This window comes from Panulirus ornatus, chromosome 56 (assembly GCF_036320965.1).
Source record: "Panulirus ornatus isolate Po-2019 chromosome 56, ASM3632096v1, whole genome shotgun sequence".
Classification (NCBI taxonomy): Eukaryota; Metazoa; Arthropoda; class Malacostraca; order Decapoda; family Palinuridae; genus Panulirus; species Panulirus ornatus.
The window spans coordinates 14953661-14976202 of record NC_092279.1 but is presented as its reverse complement, the minus strand read 5'-3'; the positions used below and the strand labels follow the sequence as shown (position 1 = coordinate 14976202).

Here is a 22542-nt window from a genome sequence, read left to right as displayed (position 1 = left end):
TAAAACACTTTACTTGCTCCAGTTTTTCTCCATTCAAACTTACCTCCCAATTGACTTGACCCTCAACCCTACTGTACCAAATAACCGTGCTCTTATTCACATTTACTCTTAACTTTCTTCTTTCACACACTTTACCAAACTCAGTCACCAGCTTCTGCAGTTTCTCACATGAATCAGCCACCAGCGCTGTATCATCAGCGAACAACAACTGACTCACTTCCCAAGCTCTCTCATCCACAACAGACTTCATACTTACCCCTCTTTCCAAAACTCTTGCATTCACCTCCCTAACAACCCCATCCATAAACAAATTAAACAACCATGGAGACATCACACACCCCTGCCGCAAACCTACATTCACTGAGAACCAATCACTTTCCTCTCTTCCTACACGTACACATGCCTTACATCCTCGATAAAAACTTTTCACTGCTTCTAACAACTTGCCTCCCACACCATATATTCTTAATACCTTCCACAGAGCATCTCTATCAACTCTATCATATGCCTTCTCCAGATCCATAAATGCTACATACAAATCCATTTGCTTTTCTAAGTATTTCTCACATACATTCTTCAAAGCAAACACCTGATTAATATATATATATATATATATATATATATATATATATATATATATATATATATATATATATATATATATATATATATATGTATATATATATATATATATATATATATATATATATATATATATATATATATATATATATATATATATATATATAGGATGTTTCAAAGAGGATTCGTCCGGTAATATAACAGATTTGTAGAGTGAGACGCTTCCTTAACTGAAGGAAGTATATCACTCTCTAGCGCCGAAAATATGTCATACAACTTCTGTTTTCTATATACAATGCTTATGACTTTTTAACAAAAGAAAAAAAATGCACAATAACGCTTATATATATTTAAGTTTGTCATGAGCACACGCGTTTTCTGTCATCGGTTGTTTTTCTTAAGTTCATTGCATTTCTAACGCTGTTTTCTGTACCACGGGACTTTCCACTCCCTTGAAATTTCTCGTCTGTTTATGTGTTGTTCATCATCACTAGTCATCAGCTGTTCGTTAGCCATGTTGATGTTTTACGTGTCTCGCGTTGTGCACTGTTTACCTTCCTGGAAAAGTAATGTGTGTGTGTTCGGACAAGTTTTACAGAGAATTAAGGAGCCAACATTTGGATTAATCTTTAACAGAGCTCTTAGGATTCCACTGTGGTTTCCATGGGCGATTCGGAGCAAGTTTGTGTGGCGTATCAGGCATTGCCAAGCCCCGATGATCCGTCCACTTCGTCTCCGGCTGCAGCAGGTTAGTTACGATAATAATAATTACGTATATAAGGGCCAAGCTGACTGTAGAGATAGGCTGTGGTTGTGACGCGGTTTTATGTGATAAACGATAGGTATGTTTTCGTCGTAATACCAGGTTGTCGTGTTAGTGTTACTCGTTGTCTACGCCACCTTAATGCTCATAAATTGGGTCGTGTCTCAGGTGACCATATGAAATAAGCTCAGGCCACTTTTACCACTGTGTGGGCAAGGGACACCCTTGTTGCCACTTGGTGAGCATCGGGCACTTTACATAGTGTGAGCCAAGGACACTGTACTGTGACCCTAGGACACTGTTTTCATGGTGTGAGCCAATGACATAGTTGCCATAGTTTCAGCCAAGGGCATTTGGCATAGTGTGAGCCAAAGACACTGTTAACATAGTGTTAGAACAGGGCACTGTTGACGTGGTGTGAGCTTAGGACAGTGTTACCGTGGTGTGAGATTGGGAGACAAACCTCGGGAGCTTAAGGCACTTTTATTTTGGGATATTAGAACTCAGTCTGTTGTATGTGCTGCGAGCTTAGGACATAATCCATGCACTGTGGCACAGTCCCTGTGTCGTGAACTTCGGACACTATCCCTGTGTTGGGGGTTTATGGCACTGTTCCTGTGTCGTGAGCTTAGGACACTATTCCTGTGTTGGGGGTTTTATGGCACTGTTCCTGTGTCGTGAGCTTAGGACACTGTTTGTGATTTACCCTCACAACACCTCCTCCCGTGAACCGATCGTGTGATATCAGGTCAGGACACTTCGTGTGACCTGACCATGAAATGTTTTAGGGTAGACTTGGTGCGTCTTCAGGGCATTCCTGTGACGTGATCGTAGGACACTGTGGTGTGGTCAGACGACGCTTGACGTAGTGTGAGCCCAGGACAATATTTCCGTGGCATGGCACAAAAGTGGTCGTGGTTAGCGACAGGTATTTGGTATCGTAAACGATCTTTTTTTTTTTTTTTTGACAGAATATGTGACAGAAAATGACGTGTCTTGGAGTACCATTTACACCGTACTTTATTTTTCATTCTTCCTTTTACGTACATTGTTTACGCTTGTGATTTGTTTACATTCTTGGATGGTTCAGAATTTTGGTTTACATTTCAGTGAGTTGGTTTACGATCTCGTGGCTGGTTTACATTCTTAGTCGTCCGTATACACTACTGTGGTTGGCGGACAATCTTGTGGTTAGTTTACACACGGTCAGGTTATGAATACTGGTTTGCATTCAACTGTGGTTGGTTTACGCTCTCCTGTAGGTGGATTACAATCCCGCGTGGTGACAGTAGGGGGTTAGGGAAGGGGGTGGGAGGTGTTAGGGAAGGGAGGGGATGTAAGGGGAGGTGGGGGGTGGGGAGAGCATAGCCAAAAAATTCGTGCGTTTGGTGTAGCTTTGCTCACCTCGTGGACACCACGGGGCCACCTCCCTCTTTAGTGTCCCTCTAGCACGGGGTTATTCAAGGCGTCTTAATGACACCCGGCGCGCCCCACCCTCCGCCCTCACACGCCCACCCGCTGGCCTCGCACGCCCACTGGCACTCCTCATTCATGGGTTTAATGATGTCCACACGCCCGCCTGCTGGGCCAACACTTCCATACGGCCATTCACGCCCGCGCCTGCTGCAGGAAAGGGGGAGGGTCAGACAACCTGTTTGGATAGTGTGTGGGGCATGTTGCTCTTTCACGACCCTCACAGCCGGTGGGCGTCTCTGTAGGGGTTTAAGAGTTCGTATGAACAGATGTGTGTGTGTGTGTGTGTGTGTGTGTGTGTGTGTGTGTGTTTTACCTAGCAGGCCAATGAGGTCGGGATGGGGAGGATGCCAGCTAGTGGCTGTGAGGATGTTCTCGTCCATAATGGGGGGCATGTAGGAGGAGGGGCGGATACGACGAGAAGTGGAGGAAATTTAAGAACAGTACAGGTGTGTTGGCTGCTGTATGCACACCACCCGCTCCTACACCAGTGGCCACAGTATAGACTTTTTTTTCTTTTTTTCATTCCCGGAATTTTTTGCGGTCCAATTCTCTCTCTCTCTCTCTCTCTCTCTCTCTCTCTCTCTCTCTCTCTCTCTCTCTCTCTCTCTCTCTCTCTCTGTAGCGAGTGAAAATTTTGTCGGCTTTAAGCGAGGCTTGTGTCATCGTCAGTTGTGTACAATCTCGTAACGGAACTTCCCGTTTCAAAGGCTTCCACCCTCTTCCTGCTCCGAAGTGTAACGCAGCCTTAAAGGTGTAGGTGCCCCCCCTGAAAAAAAAGGGGGCTACTGGGATTATATGATAGATAATGACACTACGCTTGGTACATATAGGCTGATGAGTAAATAACTCCATTTTCTTGTCTACACAGATCATATCATCCATCATGATGGATGGGTAACTTGTATAATGGACCTGTGATATATATCCTGCTGGAGCCTGGCTGAGGCTTGTGGTCGATGCTTCTGTGATGGCATCAGTCTGTGGGTCTGTTGGTCGTCCGAAGGCTACCTAGACCCATGGGTCTCTTATGACACCTTTGGTATGGGACGCTATGGGTATGGGACGCTGTGGTTATGGGATGCTGTTGTTATGGGACGCTGTTGTTATGGGACGCTGTTGTTATGGGACGCTGTTGTTATGGGTTGCTGTTAGGAACGGATGCTATTGGTATGGGATACCGATGGTATGGGACGCTGTTGTTATGGGACGCTGCTGGTATGGGAGTCTGCTGGTATGGGACGCTACTAGTATGGGACACTGGTGGTATGGGGCGCTGGTGGTATGGGACAACGTTGATGGACATCGTTGCTGTTGAAGCCTCACATGTTATCGCTCATCCATAAAATCCATTTGCCCTGACTGACCCAGATCGAGTTACTGGCGTCACCGATTGTGGCTTTATTCTCGTCCATATCTATATTGATTTTTGTAAGCTGAGGTCTCCGTGTGGCCGTGATGACATGGCATAGATCCAGACCCATCAGGATGATGATGGGGGGTTCGGAATAAGCTTCAGGACTGGTGTTATAAATTGTCCTACACTAACCTTCACTTTGAGGTAGATGAGGGCGCGGCTCTGGAACACGATGCTTCGACCATTGAGGACGAAGGTACTAAAAACCCTTGAGCACGACGGATCGACCCTTGAGCACTAGAAGGCGAGACCACTGCCCTCGAGGCAACGACGCTGTAGCGCGACGCTGCTTTACAACCAAGGCGTCGTGCAGTCGTGACCAAGTAGGTTAATCTTGGTGCATCTGACAACTCGCCCTCTAGACCAGGTCTTCTCATTCAGTGTTGACATATAGCCTCTCGGTGTTTACCTTGTGAGACAGTGGTGTTCACTGTTAGTCACCAGTGGTTCACACAGTGGCCTGGTGAAGGTAAGGTTGACATGTTCTTCCCGCTGTTTCTGATGTTTACACTTGTGACGTAGTGCACAGGGACGGTCTTGAAGCGCGTTCAGTTCTCCTACTCTGCATCAGTAACTCATCCAAGGCTATGAACCCCCCGGATGCAGCTACTTGAGTCAACAGATCTCCGATGAAGTGGTTGTGAAATGGCTCCTGTTAACAGACCCTCGATAAAGTGGTTGTGAAATGGTTTTTGCTTACATATTCCTGATAAAGATGTAAAGAAAGAGCCTCATTGAATAGATTAAAGGGGTTATGAATTACCTTCAGTTAAAATATCCCCGATTTAAAGGTTTTGAAGTGGCTTCATTTAACAGATTCTCAGTAAACAGGAGGTGTAATACGACAGCCATTAACAGATGCTCTTGTTCAGTAGACACCTATAGCACCATGCATTGCATGCCTCGCCCTCATCAGGTATCATACGAATGTGTCGCATTAGATTTACGCCAGCGACGAGAGAGTAGATCTGCGAAAGTAAATTAATATAACGTCGTGTGTGTTATCACCAGTGGATGCGGGAAGAAACGAACAGAAAATGTAACTCTCTCCACCAGACTGCTCCATTTTACCGTCCCACTCCCTCTCCTCCCCTTATACCATTTCCCTCCCATCCCTGAATCCCCGCAACCTATAACTTCAACTCTCAGTCGTCCCGGCCCATCTTAACGTACAACAGTAGTAGTAGTAGTAGTAGCAGCAGCATTAGTAGTAGTAGTAAGAGTAGATTAGTCGTTGGTTACATTCATCTGACACACACACACACACACACACACACACACACACACACACACACACACACACACACACCGGCTCGAGGGGAAGTCATTAGCTCCTCGCCAACAGAAGACTTGGAACCGAGACTTTCCCGAAAAGTTTGCCCGGGCGGCAGAACTGTGTCGGCTTCTTCCGCACCTCCCTTACCTGGGGACGACGCATCAAGGGGCAGGGAGAAATATGAGACCCTTCCTCACCTTGACGCAGTTGTGGTGAAAAATAGGGGAAACGTTTTCGACGGCCAGTATCGGTGAAATTGGAGATTTGGGAATTGGCATATTATCCTAGTGGGCAGGATGAAGGCTTTTATTTATCTTACGGTTAAAATACGAGGCAAAACTGTTAAAATACGAGGCAAAACTGAATCCTTCAGAGTGTCTCATTCCCAAGTAAGAGCAGCATAATTTTTCTTTACTTTCATAACGTAGTTCTTATTTTCTTATCATTTTTCTTTCCGGATGTTTAAGAACGCAATGCGTTTTTTTTTTTTTTTTTTCTTGGGGCGCCCGACTGATTTGAAACCTCACAGGCTTTTAACTTGATTCAGTACACTCAACCTTGCTCGTAGGATACAACGACAGCTGGCTGGAACCTCTCTTAGTGCTTCGGAGCTTCGAGTGAACCAAGGATGTTCCGGGTCTGTATTGTGGTCGAGGTCTCACATGTGTCGGCAGCTTGTGTCATCGTTGTCTGTGCCGTACTTTCTGTGTCGCTTCTCTGACATAGGTGGTATGAATCTTCAGTCTTTCGTGTTGTTCTTCGGTGTTGTCATCATCGTAGGGGGGTATCAGTGAGCGCTGACCCCCTGCGAATATGGTTGGCGAATTGTTGGTAGGCGAAGGATGGGGAGGGAGTGAGGGAGGGAATGTTATCTCTGGCCAGGGCAGGGATGGGTTGGGGAGAGGGTGGATGACTGGTAGGTAGGTAGGGAGTGAGTGGGTTTACCCCAACATAGCACTGGGAGCTGCTGGCCATCATTGCACGTTACCTAGCAACGGAAGGACGCCGGGCCGCTGCCATACTGACGATTTACCTAACCACCACCACCGCCGCCACCACCATTCACCACAGCCTATCCTTCTCCCTTCATCCCCTCCATCACTATCCTCCTCATCCCAGCACAGTGCCCGCACAGAGGAACATTCATGTGTGACCTGCACATCATCATATGATTTCACGTTGTGAATAATTTCCTTTGATAAAAAGATGAATTTCTTAATTGTAGAATGGTATATTGGTTCGTGTATATATATATATATATATATATATATATATATATATATATATATATATATATATATATATATATATATATATATATATATATATATATGTACTCATGGAACCAGAGGCCCCTGAATGTACGCATGCAGCTAGAGGCCCCTGAATCTCTCTCTCTCTCTCTCTCTCTCTCTCTCTCTCTCTCTCTCTCTCTCTCTCTCTCTCTCTCTCCAACAATTACTTCCGTAACTGGTTTATGCAAAACAAGAGCCTGGGGACGCCCAGTAACACCGGGGGAAAAAAAACTGGATTAAAGTTACAGAGTTGCGTCAACAGAATTTCCTAGAAGGAAGCATAAATTTGTGTCGTGAAATATTTAATGAATTAGGTGGGATGAAATGCACTGGTTCCTTTTTTTTAACGCGATTACATTAAAGACATTTAGATATATACATATGTATATATTTTGCCTCCAAATAACTTCGTATATTGATATAAAGGAGCGATGTATATATATGAGAGGCACGGTATGATGGGTTACAGTGGGTAACGTTGCAAAACAACAATATACAGACGAGTGTAGTCTGTATAGGAAGTACAGAAGCGTTTCATTATATATTTCAGTTCTAAAGCAAAATTTTTTTTGGGGGGAAGCTTAAACAAAATACCCTGATCTGATTAATTAATACCTCCAATTTTTTTTGGGTATTTTTCGAAGGGAAATAGATTAGCTTGATAACCTCAGTAGCTTCACTATTTTTCACGCTGAATACGAATCTCTGGCTGAAATGGTGTGTAGGGGGTCATTTAGGGCGCTTCCTTAAGCCACCATAGGAACCTTGAAGTCCTTCATTATAGCCCTTGATGACCCCTGACCCTACCATTTAAACCTGAGATTCATATTCAGCATGAAAATTAGTCCTGGTTCTGAGGATATCAACCAAATCCACTACCCTTCCTAAAATACGAAAAATTACAATACGTTTCCTTGGTGAAACGTATAAAAAAAAAAAAAAAAAAAAAAAAAAAAAAAAAAAAAAAAAAAAAAAAAAAAAAAAAAAAAAAAAAAAAAAAAAAAAAAAAAAAAAAAAAAAAAAAAAAAAAAAAAAAAAAAAAAAAAAAAAAAAAAAAAAAAAAAAAAAAAAAAAAAAAAAAAAAAAAAAAAAAAAAAAAAAAAAAAAAAAAAAAAAAAAAAAAAAAAAAAAAAAAAAAAAAAAAAAAAAAAAAAAAAAAAAAAAAAAAAAAAAAAAAAAAAAAAAAAAAAAAAAAAAAAAAAAAAAAAAAAAAAAAAAAAAAAAAAAAAAAAAAAAAAAAAAAAAAAAAAAAAAAAAAAAAAAAAAAAAAAAAAAAAAAAAAAAAAAAAAAAAAAAAAAAAAAAAAAAAAAAAAAAAAAAAAAAAAAAAAAAAAAAAAAAAAAAAAAAAAAAAAAAAAAAAAAAAAAAAAAAAAAAAAAAAAAAAAAAAAAAAAAAAAAAAAAAAAAAAAAAAAAAAAAAAAAAAAAAAAAAAAAAAAAAAAAAAAAAAAAAAAAAAAAAAAAAAAAAAAAAAAAAAAAAAAAAAAAAAAAAAAAAAAAAAAAAAAAAAAAAAAAAAAAAAAAAAAAAAAAAAAAAAAAAAAAAAAAAAAAAAAAAAAAAAAAAAAAAAAAAAAAAAAAAAAAAAAAAAAAATATATATATATATGTACTCATGGAACCAGAGGCCCCTGAATGTACGCATGCAGCTAGAGGCCCCTGAATCTCTCTCTCTCTCTCTCACTCTCTCTCTCTCTCATCTCTCTCTCTCTCTCCTCTCTCTCTCTCTCCTCTCTCTCTCTCTCACTCTCTCTCTCTCTCACTCTCTCTCTCTCTCCTCTCTCTCTCTCTCTACTCTCTCTCTCTCTCTCATCTCTCTCTCTCTCTCAATCCGTCTTTCCCTTCGTAGAAAGCAAGCCTTTGGCGTAGCCCGTGCGCATGACGGACGGAGACGGTTCTAATCACTTGAAACTGTCGGCCCATAGAGAGAGAGAGAGAAGAGAGAGAGAGAGAGCGAGAGAGAGAGAGAGCGAGAGAGAGAGAGAACTAAATGTGTGAGAAGGGAGGAAACTCACGTCTGAGATTAATGAGTGGATTTAGCGCGTGTAGCGCCGAACGCGGGGGAGGGGAGAGGGGGTGTTTGGTGGGGTGAGTGATGGTGTGGGGCCAGAGGCGGTGCACTGGGTAATTCTCCTTAATGATGGCGCAGTTTGTGTGGCTGGTCCTGGTGCCAGGTCATACCATGTCCTGCAAGGCTGGAGAGTGACAGTGGGGTGAGGGTTGCCGCCCGCCGCCTCTTGAGCAAGCGGCCACGAGATCGAATTAAATGTTAAACATGTTAGAGACGGTGACAAGTAGCGGGAAAAGTAGTGTTCCCCGGGAAGCAGTCTTGGCCCTCTGAACTTCAGTGATGGCCCTCTGAACTTCAGTGATGGCCCTCTGAACTTCAGTAATGGCTCTCTGAACTTCAGTAATGGCTCTCTGAACTTCAGTGAGGGTTCTCTGAACGTCAGTAATGCCTCGCTGAACTTCATTATTGTCTCTCTGAACTTTGGTAATGATTCTTTGAACTTCAGTGATATGCCCTTCTGAACTTCAATGATATGGCTCTCTGGACTTCAGGAATGCCTCTCTAAACTTCAGGAATGCCTTTCTAAACTTCAGTAATGGTTCTCTGAACTTCAGTGATGGCTCTGTGAACTTCAGTAATGGTTCTCTGAACTTCAGTGATGGCTTTCTGAACTTCAATGATATGGCTCTCTGAACTTCAGTGATGGCTGTCTGAACTTCATCTATGGCTCTCTGAACTTCAGGAATGCCTCTCTGAACTTCAGTGATGGCTGTCTGAACTTCATCTATGGCTCTCTGAACTGGGCAACTTTGAGAATTATTGATGTGTTTGTGGTCGTGCAAGCGACACCTACAGTGACTTCGGTAAGGGTGGCAGGCCTGGTGACACCGTGCGGTAAGGGTGGCAGGCCTGGTGACTCACCGTGCGGTAAGGGTGGCAGGCCTGGCGACACCGTGAGGTAAGGGTGGCAGGCCTGGTGACTCACCGTGCCGTCAGGGTGGCGGGTTCGAAGCAGTGCCGGAACATCCATCCCATTTATGGTACGTCCGCTACCTGGTTAGTCTTCCCATCGTCACATCAGTTTATCCTCCGTTGAGAGACCTGACCTGAGGGTCAGGTCAGGTCAAGTGAATCCTCTGTGGCACGGGCGTGCGTCTCCCACACGATGATGCAGTGTCGGGGAAGGAGAGGTCACCACCAGTCCTCTGTGAGTCACCATCCTGTGGTGTATAAAAACTCTGGCTTTTTGGCCATGTTTGGTCCCTCTACTGCAGCGTGCTGTAGCGTCTAACACTCCCACAGAGTGTACTTGTAGCGTCTAACGCTCTCATACTGTACTTGTAGCGTCTAACGCTCTCATACTGTACTTGTAGCGTCTAACACTCCCACAGAATGTACTTGAAGCGTCTAACGCTCCCACAGTGTATTTGTAGCGTCTAACACTCCCACAGAGTGTACTTGAAGCGTCTAACACTCCCACAGAGTGTACTTGTAGCGTCCAATACTCCCACAGAGTGTACTTGCAGCGTCTGACGCTCTCATACTGTACTTGTAGCGTCTAACTCTCCCACATATTTTACTTGTAGCGTCTGACGTTCCCACAGAGTGTACTGGGAGTGTCTAACACTCCCACATAGTGTACTTGTAGTGTATTACACTCCCACAGAGTGTACTTGTAGCGTCTAACACTCCCACAGAGTGTACTTGTAGCGTCTAACGCTCCCACCTCACAAGGGCCCAAAGCTGTCGAAACATTTTATCTAGTAAATGTGTGTGTGAGGGATCAGAATGCGTCACAGCAAGGCAGCGAATTCCCAGCGAACCTTCATTATCGTCCAACCCTTTTCAACTCCTGTGTACTGACCGTATTCACAAAGTCCTCTTTCATCTAATTTCATCCAACCACTTTCATACTGTCAAACAGCTCCCTCGCATCGTATCTAGCGACTTCACGCATAATTCCATGTTCCGTCCTCTGGTTCCTCTATCCTTGCAGCTTTCGGAGGACTGTTCACCGTTAACGTCAGCAAACTCGCTTTCGAAATCCTAAAGGTGTGATCAGTCAACCCCTTATCTCTTCTGTATTTTTTTTTTTTTTTTTTTTTTTTTTTTTTTTTTTTTTTTTTTTTTTTTTTTTTTTTTTTTTTGTTTTTCCCCCCTTCCCTCTCCGTGTGCAATACAAGGCCCTCTAACCTTGTCCTGTAGCTCAGGTCTTTCCATTTTGGAACCGTTTCTCTCTCTCTCTCGTCTCTCTCTCTCTCTCTCTTCTCTCTCTCTCTCTCTCTCTCTCCTCTCTCTCTCTCTCTCATCTCTCTCTCTCTCTCTCTAGACCTTCTCTCTTTTTTCGCTCTTTTATTTTCAAAGTGCTGTGACCAAACTTGCATGTCTGTTCGTCTCTGGTCTTACACCTTCCCAATTTCTCTCTCTTTCCTTCTTTCTCTCTCCTTCTCCTTCCATGCCTCCACTTCTACCCCCTCAACATAACCACAATCACACACACACACACACACACACACACCGGCTCGAGGGGAAGTCATTAGCTCCTCGCCAACAGAAGACTTGGAACCGAGACTTTCCCGAAAAGTTTGCCCGGGCGGCAGAACTGTGTCGGCTTCTTCCGCACCTCCCTTACCTGGGGACGACGCATCAAGGGGCAGGGAGAAATATGAGACCCTTCCTCACCTTGACGCAGTTGTGGTGAAAAATAGGGGAAACGTTTTCGACGGCCAGTATCGGTGAAATTGGAGATTTGGGAATTGGCATATTATCCTAGTGGGCAGGATGAAGGCTTTTATTTATCTTAAGGTTAAAATACGAGGCAAAACTGTTAAAATACGTGGCAAAACTGAATCCTTCAGAGTGTGTCTCATTCCCAAGTAAGAGCAGCATAATTTTTCTTTACTTTCGTAACGTAGTTCTTATTTTCTTATCATTTTTCTTTCCGGATGTTTAAGAACGCAATGCGTTTTTTTTTTTTTTTTTTTTTCCTTGGGGCGCCCGACTGATTTGAAACCTCACAGGCTTTTAACTTGATTCAGTACACTCAACCTTGCTCGTAGGATACAACGACAGCTGGCTGGAACCTCTCTTAGTGCTTCGGAGCTTCGAGTGAACCAAGGATGTTCCGGGTCTGTATTGTGGTCGAGGTCTCACATGTGTCGGCAGCTTGTGTCATCGTTGTCTGTGCCGTACTTTCTGTGTCGCTTCTCTGACATAGGTGGTATGAATCTTCAGTCTTTCGTGTTGTTCTTCGGTGTTGTCATCATCGTAGGGGGGTATCAGTGAGCGCTGACCCCCTGCGAATATGGTTGGCGAATTGTTGGTAGGCGAAGGATGGGGAGGGAGTGAGGGAGGGAATGTTATCTCTGGCCAGGGCAGGGATGGGTTGGGGAGAGGGTGGATGACTGGTAGGTAGGTAGGGAGTGAGTGGGTTTACCCCAACATAGCACTGGGAGCTGCTGGCCATCATTGCACGTTACCTAGCAACGGAAGGACGCCGGGCCGCTGCCATACTGACGATTTACCTAACCACCACCACCACCACCACCATTCACCACAGCCTATCCTTCTCCCTTCATCCCCTCCATCACTATCCTCCTCATCCCAGCACAGTGCCCGCACAGAGGAACATTCATGTGTGACCTGCACATCATCATATGATTTCACGTTGTGAATAATTTCCTTTGATAAAAAGATGAATTTCTTAATTGTAGAATGGTATATTGGTTCGTGTATATATATATATATATATATATATATATATATATATATATATATATAGGTTATTAGGTTATATAGGTTATATATATATATATATATATATATATATATATATATATATATATATATATATATATATATATATATATATATATAGGTTATATAGGTTATATAGGTTATAGGTTATTAGGTACAGTAGGGTTGAGGGTCAAGTCAATTGGGAGGTGAGTTTGAATGGAGAAAAACTGGAGGAAGTGAAGTGTTTTAGATATCTGGGAGTGGATCTGTCAGCGGATGGAACCATGGAAGCGGAAGTGGATCATAGGGTGGGGGAGGGGGCGAAAATTTTGGGAGCCTTGAAAAATGTGTGGAAGTCGAGAACATTATCTCGGAAAGCAAAAATGGGTATGTTTGAAGGAATAGTGGTTCCAACAATGTTGTATGGTTGCGAGGCGTGGGCTATCGATAGAGTTGTGCGCAGGAGGATGGATGTGCTGGAAATGAGATGTTTGAGGACAATGTGTGGTGTGAGGTGGTTTGATCGAGTAAGTAACGTAAGGGTAAGAGAGATGTGTGGAAATAAAAAGAGCGTGGTTGAGAGAGCAGAAGAGGGTGTTTTGAAATGGTTTGGGCACATGGAGAGAATGAGTGAGGAAAGATTGACCAAGAGGATATATGTGTCGGAGGTGGAGGGAACGAGGAGAAGAGGGAGACCAAATTGGAGGTGGAAAGATGGAGTGAAAAAGATTTTGTGTGATCGGGGCCTGAACATGCAGGAGGGTGAAAGGAGGGCAAGGAATAGAGTGAATTGGAGCGATGTGGTATACAGGGGTTGACGTGCTGTCAGTGGATTGAATCAAGGCATGTGAAGCGTCTGGGGTAAACCATGGAAAGCTGTGTAGGTATGTATATTTGCGTGTGTGGACGTGTGTATGTACGTGTGTATGGGGGTAGGGCCATTTCTTTCGTCTGTTTCCTCGCGCTACCTCGCAAACGCGGGAGACAGCGACAAAGTATAAAAAAAAAAAAAAAAAAAAAAATATATATATATATATATATATATATATATATATATATATGTACTCATGGAACCAGAGGCCCCTGAATGTACGCATGCAGCTAGAGGCCCCTGAATCTCTCTCTCTCTCTCTCTCTCTCTCTCTCTCTCTCTCTCTCTCTCTCTCTCTCTCTCTCTCTCTCTCTCTCTCCCTCTCTCTCTCTCTCTCTCTCTCTCTCTCTCTCTCTCTCTCTCTCTCTCTCTCTCTCTCTCTCTCTCTCTCTCTCCAACAATTACTTCCGTAACTGGTTTATGCAAAACAAGAGCCTGGGGACGCCCAGTAACACCGGGGGAAAAAAAACTGGATTAAAGTTACAGAGTTGCGTCAACAGAATTTCCTAGAAGGGAGCATAAATTTGTGTCGTGAAATATTTAATGAATTAGGTGGGATGAAATGCACTGGTTCCTTTTTTTTAACGCGATTACATTAAAGACATTTAGATATATACATATGTATATATTTTGCCTCCAAATAACTTCGTATATTGATATAAAGGAGCGATGTATATATATGAGAGGCACGGTATGATGGGTTACAGTGGGTAACGTTGCAAAACAACAATATACAGAGGAGTGTAGTCTGTGCAGGAAGTACAGAAGCGTTTCATTATATGTTTCAATTCTAAAGCAAAATTTTTTTTTTGGGGGGGAAGCTTAAACAAAATACCCTGATCTGATTAATTAATACCTCCAATTTTTTTTGGGTATTTTTCGAAGGGAAATAGATTAGCTTGATAACCTCAGTAGCCTCACTATTTTTCACGCTGAATACGAATCTCTGGCTGAAATGGTGTGTAGGGGGTCATTTAGGGCGCTTCCTTAAGCCACAATAGGAACCTTGAAGTCCTTCATTATAGCCCTTGATGACCCCTGACCCTACCATTTAAACCTGAGATTCATATTCAGCATGAAAATTAGTCCTGGTTCTGAGGTTATCAACCAAATCCACTACCCTTCCTAAAGTACGAAAAATTACAATACGTTTCCTTGGTGAAACGTATAAAAAAAAAAAAAACGTTTTTGATAGGCTGGTAACCAGAACGCGAAATATAGAAAAAGAATCATAAGATAAATGTACGATTCGTCGCTGTGAATAAAGGACACATGTTTCGAAGCCAGATGACCCGTGTGTTGCTGGTGATCGAACAGCCTGACGTGTGGTCAAGATCACATTTTGGTTATTGGCCGGGGGGGGTTATAGACGGGGGTTGTGGGTCTGTGAAGACTGATAGTGAAGCATCGTTAAGGCCGTTGCTCCGACACGGATGCCTCTCTCTCTCTCTCTCTCTCTCTCTCTCTCTCTCTCTCTCTCTCTCTCTTCACGGAGGGGACACCCACATCGATATGAGTGTAGTTCACCAGCGGGAGAGACCCGGAGTTTCTGTGTCCTCCACGACAACTCACAGGCCCATTTTTCTCGTCTGTTGGACGAGAGTTAGGCATTTTCTCGCTTTGCCTGTACCATTGCGTCTCTCTCTCAATCCGTCTTTCCCTTCGTAGAAAGCAAGCCTTTGGCGTAGCCCGTGCGCATGACGGACGGAGACGGTTCTAATCACTTGAAACTGTCGGCCCATAGAGAGAGAGAGAGAGAGAGAGAGAGAGAGAGAGAGAGAGAGAGAGAGAGAGCGAGAGAGAGAGAGAACTAAATGTGTGAGAAGGGAGGAAACTCACGTCTGAGATTAATGAGTGGATTTAGCGCGTGTAGCGCCGAACGTGGGGGAGGGGAGAGGGGGTGTTTGGTGGGGTGAGTGATGGTGTGGGGCCAGAGGCGGTGCACTGGGGTAATTCTCCTTAATGATGGCGCAGTTTGTGTGGCTGGTCCTGGTGCCAGGTCATACCATGTCCTGCAAGGCTGGAGAGTGACAGTGGGGTGAGGGTTGCCGCCCGCCGCCTCTTGAGCAAGCGGCCACGAGATCGAATTAAATGTTAAACATGTTAGAGACGGTGACAAGTAGCGGGAAAAGTAGTGTTTCCCGGGAAGCAGTCTTGGCCCTCTGAACTTCAGTGATGGCCCTCTGAACTTCAGTGATGGCCCTCTGAACTTAAGTAATGGCTCTCTGAACTTCAGTGAGGGTTCTCTGAACGTCAATAATGCCTCGCTGAACTTCATTATTGGCTCTCTGAACTTTGGTAATGATTCTTTGAACTTCAGTGATATGCCTTTCTGAACCTCAATGATATGGCTCTCTAAACTTCAGGAATGCCTCTCTAAACTTCAGGAATGCCTTTCTAAACTTCAGGAATGCCTTTCTAAACTTCAGTAATGGTTCTCTGAACTTCAGTGATGGCTGTCTGAACTTCATCTATGGCCCTCTGAACTTCAGTGATGGCTCTCTGAACTTCAGTGAGGGTTCTCTGAACGTCAATAATGCCTCGCTGAACTTCATTATTGGCTCTCTGAACTTTAGTAATGATTCTTTGAACTTCAGTGATATGCCTTTCTGAACTTCAATGATATGGCTCTCTGGACTTCAGGAATGCCTCTCTAAACTTCAGGAATGCCTCTCTAAACTTCAGTAATGGTTCTCTGAACTTCAGTGATGGCTCTGTGAACTTCAGTAATGGTTCTCTGAACTTCAGTGATGGCTTTCTGAACTTCAATGATATGGCTCTCTGAACTTCAGTGATGGCTGTCTGAACTTCATCTATGGCTCTCTGAACTTCAGGAATGCCTCTCTGAACTTCAGTGATGGCTGTCTGAACTTCATCTATGGCTCTCTGAACTGGGCAACTTTGAGAATTATTGATGTGTTTGTGGTCGTGCAAGCGACACCTACAGTGACTTCGGTAAGGGTGGCAGGCCTGGTGACACCGTGCGGTAAGGGTGGCAGGCCTGGTGACTCACCGTGCGGTAAGGGTGGCAGGCCTGGCGACACCGTGCGGTAAGGGTGGCAGGCCTGGTGACTCACCGTGCCGTCAGGGTGGCGGGTTCGAAGCAGTGCCGGAACATCCATCCCATTTATGGTACGTCCGCTACCTGGTTAGTCTTCCCATCGTCACATCAGTTTATCCTCCGTTGAGAGACCTGACCTGAGGGTCAGGTCAGGTCAAGTGAATCCTCTGTGGCACGGGCGTGCGTCTCCCACACGAGGATGCAGTGTCGAGGAAGGAGAGGTCACCACCATTTCTCTGTGAGTCACCATCCTGTGGTGTATGAAAACTCTGGCTTTTTGGCCATGTTTGGTCCCTCTACTGCAGCGTGCTGTAGCGTCTAACACTCCCACAGAGTGTACTTGCAGCGTCTGACGCTCTCATACTGTACTTGTAGCGTCTAACACTCCCACAGAGTGTACTTGCAGCGTCTAACGCTCCCACAGTGTATTTGTAGCGTCTAACACTCCCACATAGTGTACTTGTAGCGTCTAACACTCCCACAGGGTGTACTTGTAGCGTCCAATACTCCCACAGAGTGTACTTGCAGCGTCTAACGCTCCCACAGTGTATTTGTAGCGTCTAACACTCCCACATAGTGTACTTGTAGCGTCTAACACTCCCACAGAGTGTACTTGTAGCGTCCAATACTCCCACAGAGTGTACTTGCAGCGTCTGACGCTCTCATACTGTACTTGTAGCGTCTAACTCTCCCACATATTTGACTTGTAGCGTCTGACGTTCCCACAGAGTGTACTGGGAGTGTCTAACACTCCCACATAGTGTACTTGTAGTGTATTACACTCCCACAGAGGGTACTTTTAGCGTCTAACGTTCCCACAGTGTACTTGTAGCGTCTAACGCTCCCACCTCACAAGGGCCCAAAGCTGTCGAAACATTTTATCTAGTAAATGTGTGTGTGAGGGATCAGAATGCGTCATAGCAAGGCAGCGAATTCCCAGCGAACCTTCATTATCGTCCAACCCTTTTCAACTCCTGTGTACTGACCGTATTCACAAAGTCCTCTTTCATCTAATTTCATCCAACCACTTTCATACTGTCAAACAGCTCCCTCGCATCGTATCTAGCGAGCTTCACGCATAATTCCATGTTCCGTCCTCTGGTTCCTCTATCCTTGCAGCTTTCGGAGGACTGTTCACCGTTAACGTCAGCAAACTCGCTTTCGAAATCCTAAAGGTTGTGATCAGGTCACCCCTTACTCTTCTGTATTCCCCCGTGGGCAATACAAGGCCCTCTAACCTTGTCCTGTAGCTCAGGTCTTTCCATTTTGGAACCGTTTCTCTCTCTCTCTCTCTCTCTCTCTCTCTCTCTCTCTCTCTCTCTCTCTCTCTCTCTCTCTCTCTCTCTCTCTAGACCTTCTCTCTTTTTTCGCTCTTTTATTTTCAAAGTGCTGTGACCAAACTTGCATGTCTGTTCGTCTCTGGTCTTACACCTTCCCAATTTCTCTCTCTTTCCTTCTTTCTCTCTCCTTCTCCTTCCATGCCTCCACTTCTACCCCCTCAACATAACCACAATCACACACACACACACACACACACACACACACACACACACACACACACACACACACACACGTCACCTCTTTCCCTCACCTCCCTAAAAGAGATTTTTCTCCCCCCCTGAACCTCATCGTTTTCTTATAAGTATTTCACAAGCTGCGGGGCCTCAGGACTCACGCCCAGGCACCGCCCCAATACTTGGGCGGTGACCGAGGTGTCACTTCCAGGCGAGACCCCTCTAAATAACCAGCGGGGGAAAACCTGGGTGTGCCACCTGCTGGCGAAGCCTTCGAGACGCCCTGGAGAAGGACGAGGAGAGGGAATGGTTCGAGTCTTGGGGTTGTGCTGGGAGGTCTAGTGGGTGAAGGTATGGCTGGGGAGAAGGTCTTCTCCCGTTCAGCACCAGGAGAGGGAGGAGGGAGGAGTGTAGAGGAAGGAGGAGAGGGGTTCCAGGAGCCTTGTGTGTGTGTGGTGGGAGCACGCCATTTGCCCTGGGTCTGTAAGGGTTAAAGGTCGCTTGCTGGTGAGTGGGGGAAATATATGGGTGCAATGCTATGGGTGGGGTTGAATATATATATATATATATATATATATATATATATATATATATATATATATATATATATATATATATATATATATATATATGATGGGGCTTAAAACGTATTATATTCTGGAGAGGACGCCCCACACTTTTTCAAATGTTAATGAAAGATGAGAAGCAGCGTTGCGTTCGCGACAGAGGACTGAAAAATAGATCCTGGATGTACATGATACAGAGGAGACACAGTGTTCCACGGAATATCCCCCTGTTATGGAAGAGACACCGAAATTCGTGTATCGCCGTCGACCCACTGAAATATTTGCAACACAAAAAAATGTGGAAGAGAAAAAAAAAAAAAAAAGAAATGTTGTTAAGGTTAAAGTGAAGGAGGGTAAATAATGATTAAATAAGATGGAGAAACGCTCTTATTGTACCAACAGGTATTAACACACAGGTAACACACCATCACCACTGTCTGACTCACCGGCACCACCACTGTCACAGTGGGACGATCATCCACTGACACACCTGCACCACCACTGTCACAGTCGGACGATCATCCACTGACACACCTGCACCACCACTGTTACAACGGGACGATCATCCACTGACACACCTACACCACCACTGTCACAGTGGGACGATCATCCACTGACACACCTGCACCACCACTGTTACAACGGGACGATCATCCACTGACACACCTGCACCACTACTGTCACAGCGGGACGATCATCCACTGACACACCTACACCACCACTGTCACAGTGGGACGATCATCCACTGACACACCTACACCACCACTGTCACAGTGGGACCATGAACCACCGACGCACCAACACCACAACCACCACTGTGGTTCTAGCGGGACAGGTTTGTGGAGCAGTGTGTGGGGAAATCTCCCAGAGCCTCACAGTGTACACACCAGCACGATCTGCTTCTGTGTGTGTGTGTGTGTGTGTGTGTGTGTGTGTGTGTGTGTAGGGGGGGGGGGGGGGGGGGCTACGCACTTTGATCGACTCCCTGCTGCATAATGACTTCATCCCCGGCAGGGTACGGGGTGATATCGTTACACCCTAGTGACCCCACTTGCTCCTCATCTTGCTCACCCTTCTCCCTCACACCCTCCCTCACTCCGTCTGTCTCCATCTACCCACTTCCTTCCCTTTACTCCACCCTTTGCCCTCACCGCTCACCTGTCTCTTGTCTTTCCTCCCTTCTTTTACTCTCTCTCTCTCTCTCCTGACCGCCGGTTCATCCTCCATTGCACCATGTTTCTCCCTTGCTCCTTCTCTTACCCTCAATCCCTCAGTCTCCCTTTATCCTTCCCCTTCCCTCTCATCTTTCACCTCCCTACACCTTTGCTTCTTCACTCATCCTCCCCCCCTCATCTCCCCTCTCCTCACCTCTCCCCCATTACTCTATTTTCATTTCCTCATTCTTGATCCCAATTTGTATAACAGGCCACCCAGTGTCTCAAAGTCCTCTAGGTCTCATAGTGGTATTTGAACACCTACAGCCGGGTTACCCAGTTGCCATTAGTGAAGGCTCAGTCACGCTAATTTCCCAATTGGCAAAGGTCCGGTTTAAAGGCTTTCTTTGAAATAACGCAACAAAAAAAAATAGATAAGCGTACGCCTTACTATTTATTTCATGCCGATGTAGACTCTCCGAATAACTGGAAACTTGATTTAATACAGTGGAATGAAATACTACCAGATACAGATGTACTGTAAAAGAAAACCTTCCTGTTTTTATTTATTCATTTATATATCTATTTTTTTTTTTTTTTTCGCGAGTTACTGTACAGAGAGGGAGAGGAGGTTAGGGTCCGTACCCAAGCTTGCCGTGCTCTGGATCCGGCCCGCGGTCTGCCAGCTGAGAGCAGCCCGACCCTAGAGAGGTTGTATGATACCCTCAGTTCCCTCAGGTATTGACAGGTCCGGTAGGTCTCCTAGTCTCACTAACCCCTCAGACTCCAAAGTCTCTCTGAGGTAGGAGATCTCCCCGCCGTCCCCCTCATGTCTCTCTAGGTCATTCATTGATCATCAAGGTGTTCCAGGTTCCTTCAGGATCCTTTAGGCATCCTAGGTGCTTGTTTGTTGTTGAGGATCCACTTACGGACCCTTCCTAGTATCCAAAGACCATATCTTAAACAGCTAACAGGACACCTTAAGTGTTCCTGTGTTACTGATGTTTCATAAAGCCTTACTAAAGTTATCGTCTTCCTAACCAGTAGTCTATCCCTGGAAAGGCAGAGTTAGCCTATCCAGTATTCTATCCCTGGAAAGGCAAAGCGGCCTTTCAACGGAGGAAGATAAATGAAGTTTCTATTTGGAGAATTTTCCCAGACTTGTAACACAATCACGTTATAATTTGATTATAGCAGTTATAGGCTGGGAGGGTAAGCTTGTTAGCAGACTGGGTTCTGGCTTCTGGTTTCTAGAATTGACCTGGAATTAATAAAGTGGATTTCTAGGCGGTGTTGTGTTGCCGGAGTGGTGGTGGAGGGGTTATTCTGCCCCAGTGTTCTACCCCACAACTCCTTCTGCGTGATAGTGACCCATAGTATCATGGCCACGACCCGTGGCCACGACCCCATGTGCATTGAGCCATGGTACTTTTCCCCCATGTGCCTCTCATACTCAGTACTGACCCATACGTCTTTCTCTCCGTAGTACTGTCCCCTGTGTAGCACTATACTTTAACCAGCCACTAAAAACCACAGTGTTGCACCCTTCCTCCTCGCTGGTTCCTGCTGTATACGGGTCCTCCTCCTGCTGTATGGCTCAGAGTTTCCACCCACCCTGTTTGCTGGATTAGGTTCTCCCCCCCAAGGTTTGTTAGATCAGATTATTCCTTTTGTTAGATGTGACTCATCCTGGGTTTGTGTTTGATCAAGTCTTCCCTCTGTTTGTTCGATCTGCTTCTTCCTCACACACACACACACACACACACACACACACACACACACACACACACACACACACACTCCCGCGGGAACGTGTAGGGAGCTGTTTCTCACCTGTTTCTGTTGTCCCTATGTTACCCGTTGTTCTTCAGTAGACACTTTATATCAGGACTGTGTTATGTATTCCCCCACCCTCCCCCTTTTGGGTGATGACTGACAATTGATTCGAGGTTGTGATGGACCCAGTGGTGTGGTTGACGCAGCCAACTAGACGAGAGTTTCCCAGGCGTCGAAGCCTGGTGTTGACTGGAGAGTGACGGAGACGTGGAAATTGGTGCAGTGCGCGAGGAGGCCCTTCGTGAAATGTCGAAGTGCCTCCGTCACAGATATGTTGTTGCGGGGGAAGGAGGGAGGGAGTCTCTGGCGAAAATGATCCGTTTCCCCCAGACATTTACCGATGGCGGGATACGAGCCGGGAAAATTTGCATCTATCGACAGACCTGCCTCACAAAGATATCCCCAGTTGATTATAGACGTAAATGTAATTTCCATAGTATAACCGTAAAAATCACGGATGTATTCTTGACGCTTTATGACCCTTGGGCGCACCAGTGAAGTATTCAGCTTTGTGCGTTTCGTAAACTCGTGTGTGTGTGTGTGTGTGTGTGTGTGTGTGTGTGTGTGTCTGGTCTCCCTATGTGCAGACGTGGGAGGTGAGGTGAGATGGTCATCTTCGAACGCTGCCCCGAATGGTTTCGCCCGCACAGACGGTACGTGGGCGTGGCAGTCTGTAGCACGGTACGTGGGCGTAGTAGTCTATAGTACCGTACGTGGGCGTGGCAGTCTAGAGTACCGTTCGTGGGCGTGGCAGCCTATAGTACCGTACGTAGGCGTGGCAGCCTATACCACCGTACGTGGGCGTGGCAGTCCATAGCACGGTACGTGGTTTTGGTAGTGCGTGCGTTAGGTGCATGTGGCAAACCTGTACTTGAAGTGCTGCCTTCAGGCAGCGAAGAATTTCCATGTTAGATAGATATGGTAGACGGCATTGGCGTATGGTAATTACGGGTCTGCTTGAATATTGGGTCTGTTAAACGTAAAATGAT

General features: G+C 45.1%; 1 long non-coding RNA gene across 1 annotated transcript in view; it reads left to right on the top strand.

Annotated features, from left to right (window-relative positions):
* The first annotated feature begins 1216 nt into the window (after positions 1-1216).
* Positions 1217-22542, top strand: part of LOC139765924 (uncharacterized) — a 32682-nt gene continuing 11356 nt past the window's right edge. Inside the window, exon 1 of the long non-coding RNA XR_011716758.1 lies at positions 1217-1330. This is a non-coding gene — a long non-coding RNA (uncharacterized lncRNA). The remainder of the gene's footprint in view (positions 1331-22542) is intronic.